Here is an 11975-nt window from a genome sequence, read left to right on the forward strand (position 1 = left end):
TGAACTGGAACACCACCAAGAAGGACCTGCATGAATGTACAACTGATATCTCGATCACATGTAGTCTAGGCATGGGCGCAGCCATCCAGAAGACATACGAAGAAGGTCTGTGGTATGGACGCAGCCACCCAGTTGAAGAGACCATAAAGATAAGAGGGTATGGTCGCAGCCATCCCAAAGACTCAGGTATGGGCGCAGCCATCCCTCAATGAGTCATGTAATAACAATCCAAAAAATTGCAGCCTGGTTTGCAACAGACAAAAACCAGGGTCTTGCGCTCCATTCCAATCCGAACAAAGTACAAGTTCAAGCATGTGAATACATGAGTTGAAGTCGAACATGCATGAACATCGTCTGATTACCAGTCGATGATGAAAACCGTTAACAGACGCGAGAGATACCACCAATAATGACAATGGTCCTCAAGGTACTTATAGGTACAATCCGCGACGTGTGAATCAATGAGCTGGTGTCGAACACCCGCAGAATCATCTGATCGGAGGCCAATGATGAAAACCTCACGTCGAACACGAAGAACCTGCCATTGAGGCATGCAGGCTCTAAGGCACCTGAAGGAAGTCTCTAGGTCACTCTCCTGGATAATGAGCTGGAGTCGATAGGAAGTAACCTTGATCGAAGGTGGGCCATAATGTTTCCCACATCATCGACACGAGACAGAGAAGGATGAAAGATTTTGTGTGAGACATCAGAGGGAGGTGGTAATCTTGCAGAGGTCAACTTCTCTTGAACATATCGGCGGCACAATAGTGGATTTGGCAGTATCTGACATCAAAGGAGCAGAGGTCATGGTGACAATGGCAATGAGCAGATGAGAGGTCAAATAGGATAACCCAAACCCACGGAGGCAAGTGTAAAACAAGATGAGAAATCCCCACCCAGACACGAATGCAGACGAGTGCCATGTTCAAGAGCGACATACTGCCGACACGACCATTATTACAGTTTCATTTTCCCCACCATTTCTGGCAGGTACCCCGGTTATTTTTGGATGACAAGCTTGACGGGGATAGCATATGCTTGGAGACAAAGTCCGATGTCATTTAAGTTTTAACGAGCCTGACAAAGGAGGAGCTCGGCGTCTTTTCCTGTTTAGAGAGTCTGAAAAGACAGCGGAAAAGGAAACTCCAGGGGGGTCCTTTTTCGTAAAGTTGTGTCTCTCGAGCCCGAAAAAGTATAAAACAATGCTCGAAAGAACCGCCCGACCATTACGATCGAGGAGTACTTTTCGTGAATAGTAGCTTCGACCCGAAAAAGTAAAAAAGCGGTCGGAAGCACGTCGTTTTAGAGCCAATAACGAGTGCGAAACGACAAACACCCGGCAATCTTTTTAAGTTACACGGTCGGAAAAAGAGCTTAAAAATGACCGCCTCCCGTTCCTTTTAACGAGCCGAAAGGAAGCTCGGCCATCTTTTCTTGATTCATGTCGGAAAAGAGCTTAAAGACGACATTTTTTGGGACCAAGTGTGCGAAAAATCGTTATGACCACGCCGGTTACTATAACCTGCACAAGAACACCACCCGCATAAACCTGTTCGATATGTGTAAAGACATAATAAAACATGCATAAAGGCATAATATAGCGACATTAGAGCTAAATCCATGGCAAAAATATGACAAAAACCCACATTGATAAGAAATTATAGCTAATTATGAATTTTTTACCATAAATAGGGGGGTAAAAGTCATTTTTTACCATTGTTACCATTTTGAGTTGTGAAGAACGTTGAGGAGCTGCAAGGTTGACGGAGCGATTTCCAGCCCGTACAGACACCATTCATCCGGCAGCTTGTTCCAGGTAGGTTCTCCTCTCCCTGCGCTTTAATTTGAGTCTTTTTGGGAGCAATTCCATGGTGGGAAGTGGCCCTTTGGGAAAATTTTTTGAGCATTGGTGCGCTCTCAGTCAGCGCGGGTTTCCCGCTCGGGTCCGCGCTGATCGATTTATATTTACACGTACCTCCTCATGGGTCAGCGCGGAAAACACGTGTGCTTCCGCGCTGACCCAAGGAAAAAGCGCCATTATCAGCACGACTGTTTTAAAAACAGTCGCGTTGGCGCCGTAAAGATTTATTTTTTAAGAAATGAACGTACAAATCTCAACGGTTGGCATCCTAATTTTTTTTCATGGTCTTGCAGGGAAGAATGTCTTTTGTTTGGCAAGAGAGAGCTCACGATGATGAGGATATAGTCGCCTATGCACTTGCCGAATGCCGAAATGCAATGCGGGCATGCGGGTTCTTGAAATTCTTCCTTACTCCGCGTCTGAGGGCGCAACCTGACTTGCTTGAGCTCTTAATCAGAGCTTGGAACCCAGTGGATGGAAAATTCACGATCTGTGGCCAGGACATTGAGTTTGATTCCACAGATATTTACTTCTTGACTGGATTGTCACGCCGGGGCCAGATGCCCATCCTGGAGGGGCAAAGACCCAGCGGTGAGACTCTGGACCAGCTGATGGCTCGAGTATGTCCAGGAGTTGCTAAAACACGGAGCAGGAAGGTTGGTATCCCGACGGTGAACAACATGCCTCTTCGCACCATACTCTTTCTGGTGACACGGGCAGCGGGCTCTTTGGCCAATCATGAGGCCTCAAAGACCCAACTACTACTAGCTCTGGAGTGCTTACAGCCTACCATTTTCAACTGGGCAGCAGCTGTGACGACTAGCATGAAGAGGCAACTGAACAACTGCCGACGCGGAGAGTCGAAGCAGTTTGCATATGGGTCGCTTCTACTTCGGCTTATGCTGGAGCGGGTGTCGGCCCTACAGCTACAGACCATGGCCGTGGATCCACCTAGAGGTCCTCGGGAGACGAGGGCCAGTCAATGGGCCCGCGTCATGCCACATGGAGGTGGAGGCCGCCCAGTGTCTTGGGGAGTGTATTTCTGAGAGTGGCTGGATCGGCAGGTTGTCATCGTAGAGGACTGGCCATATGCTGGCATGGACTTCCGCAATGATCCTGACATGCCACTGCCCACGGGAGAGCATTGGGACGATGGAGGTATGACACTTGATCTCTTTTCAATATTTTTTGATGTTTTTGATTTTTCATGTACATGTCTTGATAAATGTCACCGTGTGCAGATGTGGGACCGTGAGACCCATTGGCCTAGCCCCAACGGCATGGAGAGAGGGGAAAGGAGCTGGAGCCTTGGCCCTAGTTCCTCCAGGAGTTGACATGTCGGAGACTGTAGCTTGCAACCTCGAGGGTTTGCTGGAGGGGGTGCCAGATTACCAGGGGGTCGAGGAGGTTCCTATTGCTCATCAGATCCACACAGTGGGGGTGGCACCCAGGATGCACAGCCTTTTGAGGCGAGTGGCACGGGCAGCAGTATGCTATAGAGAGCATAACCCAGATCAGTAGTCACCTAGGTTTTACTTCCACTGATGTTTTGAGAGACATATGTCCCGAATGTACTAAGGACACCGGCTTTATTTTTTGGACATATACACTTATTTTTGAGCGCCTCAGTGCGCCACACAATATATATATATATATATATATATATATATATATATATATATACTGTTTTTGGATGGATCGTTTCACATGTGATGATGTTTTTTAATATGTTTATGCAAATTTTCAATACAAATGTGATCTATGTATCAGTTGTACAACACACGACCCATGTATTTTAATTTTTATGCAAGCTTAAAAACACATATGTAGGCACACATGCAAACTATGCTTGGAAAAGAAATTATTTACATATGCTTCTGCTTATTCCTAGATGGATTTTTTTCATGTGATGATGTGTTTTATATGCTATGTGACTGTTCGACACACGTGTGATCTGATGTATCTACTTGCATAACAAACGACCCATTGTGGAATGTATTTACGCACACACATATATTTTATTTTTACAAAAGCTTGAAAAACACACATGATAATCATGTATGCAAACTCTGCTTTGAAAATGGATTTTATTTTTGATGCAAGCTTAAAGGCACGTATATACATGCAAACTATGCTTGATGGTAAAGGAAACGGGCATGCCCCCCAGCATCGTGTCTCAATTCGAGGTACATGCCCCCCAAGCTTCAGTCCATTGAAAATGGGTTGAAGGTTGACATAACGGTTGTTGCGCTCGAATTGCACGAGCTCATGTTTCATTGTTTTAACGAGGTTGACACAGGTAAAAGAACTATCCTCGGACATAAGTTGTTTCATTATTTTAACGAGGTTGGTACATCAGCAAAACTATCCTCGACTCAGACCCAATTTCATTTTTTAGGGAGCTTGACATAGGAAAGTGAACTATGCTCTGACTAGACTGCTTCATAATGAATAGGAAGTCGGTGCTTCCAAGAGCGTGATTCCTGATGGAAGGACCACATCTTGGAAGTCAGGACCTAATGCCCCCAGGACACTATGCACAATGGTGTCCTCACTAGATACAGGCACAGGGTAAGCGGCCACGTAGTTGATCTGCGGTGGGGCAGATACAACTGGTGGATAAAAACTAGGAGGGGGCGACAACTGCGCAGGAGGCATTGGGGGACTAGCGAACGACAATTGATCGATAGTCACAATTCTTCCATCGTGTGGAAAGCAAACCACACGGAAAAGCGAAGAAATAAGTGCCCCCATGGCGTAAACATAGTCGTGACCAAGGAGAAGACTAAAGTCTAAAACACCTTGGGTAACCAAGACGTCTATATAGGCAGTTTTTCCTCCCAAAGTAATAGGGAACTTCGGGAGAACTCCTAGAGATGGACAGGCTCCTCCGTCGAAGGCCAACAGATTCTGTGTGACCGGCCCGAGCTGCGGGGAACCTAGAGCTTGCCAAGTAGTGTACGGCATAAGACTGACCGACGCAACTTCATCCAGAAGAGTGCCAGGTACTGCCTTTTCACAGAAAAGTAATGTAACCTGGAAGGGCACATGGGATGGGAGGCGACCGACGATCACGCGATTCCAATCAAAGGAAGTGACCAGACTACTTGGTGGGGGAATCGCATGATTGCCCCCAGGCGCTAAAGGGAACGAAGGAGGACCTTCAGGAGCGGCTGGGTTAGGAGAGTCATTTCGGGACTCCGGAGAATCTGAAGAGACGAGAAGAATGTGAGCATGACTCTCTTCTGAAACAGAGTGAGCGAGCGGCGGACTCGAGTAGTCACTCTTTCTTACCAATGGTTGGTTTGGAACAGGCTGGACACGGCCGGGTTCGGGAAGAGGGGCCTGGACAAGAGAAGAATGTGAACCAATCTTTTTGTCGGGAGGGAGAGGTAGATAATCTGTAACTGCAGAAAGACGTTGATATCCAACGGGAAGCTGGGTTGAGGGAGCTGAGAGGCTTTCCAAGACACTGGAGGCCTTATCCATGAGTGAACAAAGGTGAAGGGGATGATTGCCTTCACAAAGTCTACAAGGGACTCGAATCTTCCCTTTTCCCTTACTATTTCCAACTAATAAGGTAGCATTGCCGTGAGCTTCAGAGGGCGATGAGGGGTGGGCTGGATCGCGAGACCATATTTCTAAAACCCTGGAAATGCCAGGACAATCGCGAAGGAGATGGTCCTCCTTGCATAATCGACAAGGAAACTTAACCTTCCGCGGGGGGGCAGAAGATGGCCCGACTTCAGGTGTACTCGGTGGAGCAAGAGTTATACTTGTAGCCTCTCCTTTAGGAGACTTCTTCTTCTTGGTCTTCTTCTTCTTCTTCTTAGCCACCTGGTTACTCGAAATGAGGCCTTCACCAGGCGAAGTAGAAGATGAGGATGTAGAAGTAGGCGTCGAAGGGGAGAGGTCCACCTTCGGATCAACATGTTGTTGTTCAGGTGGAGGGGCTGATGGACTAACAGCCGACACGACAGGGACCAGCGAGGTTGAAAACAACCATACAGGCAACCCGACAGTTAACCCTGGAAGGGATAACGTTGCCATATAAGGGGCACCAACATTCCCAAGAGGAGGGAAATGACCAGGGTTCCCGTCAGGAGGGGAACTCGGGTTGGTGAACCCCGGAAAAGTTGCCATGGCAAACGAAAAGAAACCTACTCAAGCTAACGTACACGCGATCTAACCAGGCAATGTTATCGTTGCCGAATAAATTTTTAAGACATGGGAACTGAACTTGACCTTTTCATGTTTCAAGAGTCGAGAAAAGGACGAAAAGATGACTCTAGTCTCCTTCGAATGTTTAATGAGCACGAAGTGACAAGAAGCTCACTGGCACCTTTTCGTTTAGGGAGTCCGAAAAGGATCAAAAGTGACTGCTCTGGAGATTCTAGGCAAAGGGTTTACTAAGCAATCCGTAAAACTGCTTATACACCTTGGCAATTGTATGAGAACCAAGGACTTTCTGTACTGCAGTCAATCTTCCCGAATGTTGTGTTCGGTGCGTTACGGCTCGCAGGGCGGCAGACTCGGCTTCCTATGGATCAAGGTCGATAACCTAGTGGGGTCTCCCCTATATACGCGACGGTACGTGGGAGCTCAAATCCGTGCTAGACCACTATCGAGTCACAAGAGGAGGAATCACCCAACTGTAATGTGAAACAACAGTGACTAGGTTTAACGACACCGGAGCACGTCTCTAGCCTAGACCTCTACAATATGAGCGTTAAGTTCCAATGCGTTTTTAGATTTATTCAGTTTATTTTATGGTTGATCTTGAATTAAGTTTCGGTTTCAGGCCTTATCGTATGATCTCTCACAATTACCTAGATGCAAACTACATGCCAAAGAATACCATTTTGTTCGATGAATTCTAACTATGAGAAGGTTAAGAGATTTCAATCAAACAAAACGAACTCAAACAATCAAACAATCTAATGCAACTAATGACAAAGAAATAAAAAATTTTCTTTTGAGAACACAAATCAGAGATGCTCTTCTTTTCATTAACTATTGAATGCAAAAGATGCTAGTTTGATTTCTCTTTCAATGGCACTATGCACTTTAAAATGAATTTTGAGAGACAGCAACACTGAGCAAAAAGAATTAAAATCACTCAATGAAAAGCACAACAAGCGTGAAAAGAGCTGATTGAACCCTAGCAACTGTGATCTGTGCCTGGGTAGTGAAACAATCGAAGGATCGGTTCAACAACAATCACCTCAACCAATCAAGCAAAGAAGGCAAAAAGAGGAAGGTTTCCGCAGTAACAAAGGCAAGCAGCAGCGAACTTTTGCGAACAAGTGAACAAGCGGGCAAAACAAGGTCAGTCCAATGGAAACTGGATGATGGCACTAGGTCATGAGACACAAAAACGAAATTAGTCCTACAAGACTTTGCAAGCAAGTGTGTAACAATTCAAACAATAAATATCAAGTCATAAACCAAGTAGAAAAAGCCGGAGATAGTCAAACCAACAGGCTCAGGAGGCAAAATTGAAACAAATTCAATTTTACAAGATCAGCGCGGGTAGCGCTCAGCAACTGTGTGCTAACAAGAGGTCACGCATAGCATCTTGGTGCTGTCAGCGCGGAAGGACACGACTTAAGCGCACTGGTTCGATTTCAGAACCGTCGCGACTGTTTTACGTACAAGCGTGATGACAACAGGTTTAAAGAAACAGCTATGCGCTGTCAGAGCAACTGTTTTGATATAAACCGCGCTGAGGCTAAAAAAGAGGAAAAATCAAGCCAAAAAACTCCCAAACCAAGGCCAGAACTCTTTAAAAAATTAAGACACTTCCCAGATTGAACCAGGAGGACTAAAAGCAGAGAACTAATCCCCAATTTCAAAAAGAGAGAACAATCAAATTCAAACACAAAGATGGACAAAAGAGACAAAAGGCCAGCTCCCCAGCGGAGTCACCAAATTGTTGGAGAGGTAAATCCCCTCTACGGATAGAGGTGATCCCTACTAGCCCAGAATGGGTCTAGCAACAATCAATCAATGCTACTGTGCAAGTTCCTAATTGCAATTAAAAGAGAGGAAAAGAACACCTACTTGGGTTCCAACGCTATTGTTTGATGAAGAGATGCCGCTCTCGCTCCCTCGCTCTGGCCGGTCACGATCTTCCACAATCTCCGCGAATAGATACCTGCACACACGAAGAGACAGACAAACACAAGCGTGAAATCTAATAAAAGCAATTATACATCAGTCAGAAAGGATGTAATTCACATTAACCGTTACGAAGACAAATGAGAACGGAACCATAACAGTAGTCATCTATTATTAAATCAATAACAGAGAAAGGTACAACCAATGTTCTGATGCCGAGTCCTTCTCTTGAGGGTCCAACCCGCAAGTCTCTCAAGCATTCACCCTTGGAGGTAGATTCTCCCAACACAAAGCTCTCTCTCACACAAGCAATACTCACAACCTTCCTTGAGCTTCCTCTAACAAAACCACACTTGTCACACCAACTACCTACTAACAAGCAGCAATCCAAGCACTATGAATTCCACACTATCCAAACTAGCTGCTCATGGTAATGGTGGGAGGACAAGCTTATCTTCAAGGAAGGTGGTTCCAAATGACGAACAGACATGCCATAGAAGGGAGGGCGACACTCACAAGGCCAACAACCAAGTCTGGAACCATCTGGAAGGCTGGCTGTTGGAACAAATTCGCCCAAACTGGATCAGCGCGGGTGTAATACTGAACTGACGCGCTGACAACGCATCACAATAACAGTGGAGACTGTGTCAGCGCGGCTTAATAATTTCATAGGATGTGCTGGCGCATAAAATTCGACCAGCGGGGGAAACCTGTGTGCTTCCGCGCTGGGAGCGCACCAATAACACTATAAGTCGCCCGTTAGCGTAGTTATTTTACTAACAGACGCGTTGATGCAGTAAACTTTTGAAAAGTGGGTCATTTGGCCAGTTTAGAGAGCATGAGCATGGTGCATTTGATTCCATGAGACATTAGGGAGACTGACAGGGAGACAGTGACAAATTACTGCGTAACACCCACACTACGTTCATTCCGGGGTATGGACCCATAAAAGGTTGAGCATATTGAGGACCATAACTGGGTAGAGGGTAGGGTTGATAATTCAAAGGTACATTTCCAGCTCCTTGGACAAATGATTGACCTGAAGGTGGTTGGAAACCTTGGTTTGGGTACTGACCTTGAGGTCAATAACCTTGAGGCATGTACTAAAACTGGAGTTGACCTTGAGGTACATATTGATACTAGGGTTGACCCTGAGGTACGTATTGAGTCTGGGGTTGACCTTGAGGAATGTACTATCTCGAAGGTATGTACTGTTATTGAGCTTGCCCCCTAGGCAGTAACTGGGTACCTTAAGGTTGCCCCCCAGGTGATAATTGAGTACCTTGAGGTTGCCCCCCAGGCGGTAACTGACTACGTTGAGGTTGCAGATTTGGAATGGTACCTGACATCATAAGAATATCTTCTACACTCAACGGTTTAGTTCCGTTATTACCAGTTGATAACCCATGTTCAATAGGTTGAGGAGATGCTCCTGAAAAAGTACCAGTGAGTGACTGATACCCAGAAGGAACAAAAGGACCACCATACAAAAATGTTTCCGGAGATTGAGAAAACATGATTGTCTCAACATATTCAAAGGAGGATAATAACCTCTAGGTGTTGGATGAAAGGGAATGCAAGGTGGAGAAAAACTTAGACCCGGGTTTTCTAAAAATTTGGTTAATGAAAGATACCAAGCATCCCTCCTAGGTGGATTGTAAAAGATCGATTCACGCTCCCTAAGTTCTATAGTTGGTTGATTTTCAGGGATAGATATACCTTCTTCTGGAGTAATGAGTTATTCAATAGCAATAAGTCCAGAAGGAAGATTTTGGGTAATGATCCTTCCTACCCTAGGTGAACCAGGACCACTGGAAGTTGGACAAGCAAATCCTGACGATGGAGTAGTAGCAGTTCAATTTCAGGTTCAGAAATTTCAGGTTCTTCAGCTAATTCACTAGTAGAGGAAACTCTACTAGTAACTTCGGAAAATGAAATTGGTTCGGAAATATATTCTGTTGCTTGAACTTGATAATAAGGATGAAAAACTAAAGAAAATTCTCCTTCTTCCGATGACCCAACTCTACTATCACTAGGAGCTACAAGAGCTCATACCCCTTCAAGTTGGCTTGGTGAATACTCAGGAGGTTACCCCCCAAGTCTACGGGACTGTCTCGGTAATTCATCCACGATTAAAAATTTTAATTACTTCACACGCAAACAAAGAAAAATCTCAATAAAACCACCTAAAGTCTCTAAAGAACCAAACAATTTGAATCACACACCAAAAGAATCTAGGAGTTCAAACCACACACAAATAGTAACTTTCCGTACTGAAAACACTAGTTGGTGATGAAATCCAACATCGCAGAATTCAATACAGAAATGGCGGTTGGAACAGTTACCCCGACAACCTACTTAATGAAAGAGACTGGCACAAACTTTCTTCACTAAATCGTCTCGAGTGAAGAGAACCCCCCAGAGATTCCAAGTGAGTCTAGTCGACATCTGCTCCAGGTACAGTGGGATCTTCCCTCCACCGTCACCTTAGGAAAGAATCCTATAGATTATGGTCACTATGGTTACCAACAGAAAAAAATATACCTGGGGGAATAGTCTGTGATCCGATACATACGCAAGGGCAGAGTAACAAAGCTCAATCCCCTTGAAGGCTCCTTGACATAATCCAAGGTTTACCAACAAGTGACCCCAGGCTCCTCGACAATGGTTAATCCGAGGTCTACCGTTTTTAATATGTGTATATCTTCTATCGTTCCCAATGAGGAAGGATTGATTACCCCACTGGTTTGGATATGATCTCGTGCTTGACTCCTTTAAGAGGAGTTTCCCAGAGCATAGATGTAACAATTGGAATTTATCTCCTATCGTAAGATATAGCTACTTGTTTGTTTAACTATCTTGGAGAGTTAATTACTCCCTATTCCAAGATACTAGCCTAAGCTATGTTGGTGATAAAGAGCCCTAGAAATAAAAAAAAATTGCTAGATAAATTTTACTTTAAGCATTATTTTTATTGGTTGTTTCTTAAGTCAAAAGGTGTGGAGATGAAACTTTATGGTGTGAAGACTCGACTCCAAAACACTAAAAATGCACCTAAGATGATAAACAATCCTTTTTCTTCAATGAATGTCTAGCTAAAGAAAGAGTTAAGAATGCAATTGCTTGAAAAACAAATCTTTCCTTAACAAATAAATGAAAAGAATTTTTTTTTTTTGTCTTTTTCAATAAACTCAAAAGCGATACTACTAATTATGCTCAGAAAAAATATCCCTTTCTTTTCAACACTAAAAAACAACAAAAAACAATTTTTTTCAAAAGAGATTCTAAAATTTCTAGAAAACACTCAAAACTATGAAAAATCTAATCTTGAGATCTATAAATTCTAAAAATCTAATTGAAGCAAAAGCTTACAAAATTTCTTTTCTAGGACGTTTTACTTAGTTATTCAGCAAACTAAGGACTAATTCGTTCAGAATAACAAATTAAACAAAAAACACCCATCTTATGCTTTATTTTTTAAAAATGAAATTCAAAACTTTCAAAACAAGTTCTTTGAAAGCTTTGGAAAGAGAAAACGAGATATATTTCTCACCAAAGGAAGATTTCACAAATTGGTTAGACTCATTAAGAAGACCACAAAGACCAGGGTAATCTGAGGTTTCGTAGGCTTCTAAACTTTGAGTTACTACAAAAGACCAAACGAAAATCAAACCAGGCACACAAAACTTCTAGAAAATCACCTAAACCAAATGCCAACCAATGGAACTCACCTACAAGAAGTTTCTGACAAGAACATGCTGATCTGGGGCAGAGGCTAAAAAAGATAAACAAATCCTAAGCTTAACTAGATGAAAATATTTAGGTTGTTTTCACAAATTTGATAGGGTTCTACAGGCCTTCGATATAACCAGGTGCGGGTCTGTCTGTGTAGTAAAGCCAAACAGTGCGGGATGTCGCACTTGTGTTACAAACAGAACGTGTGGTCCTCTTTCAAACACACATCAAGCCAAAAACCAGAAACAAAGAAAAATTT

This window comes from Pinus tabuliformis, chromosome X, assembly GCF_031772625.1.
Source record: "Pinus tabuliformis cultivar Carrire ecotype Pingquan chromosome X, CPIR1, whole genome shotgun sequence".
NCBI lineage: Eukaryota > Viridiplantae > Streptophyta > Pinopsida > Pinales > Pinaceae > Pinus > Pinus tabuliformis.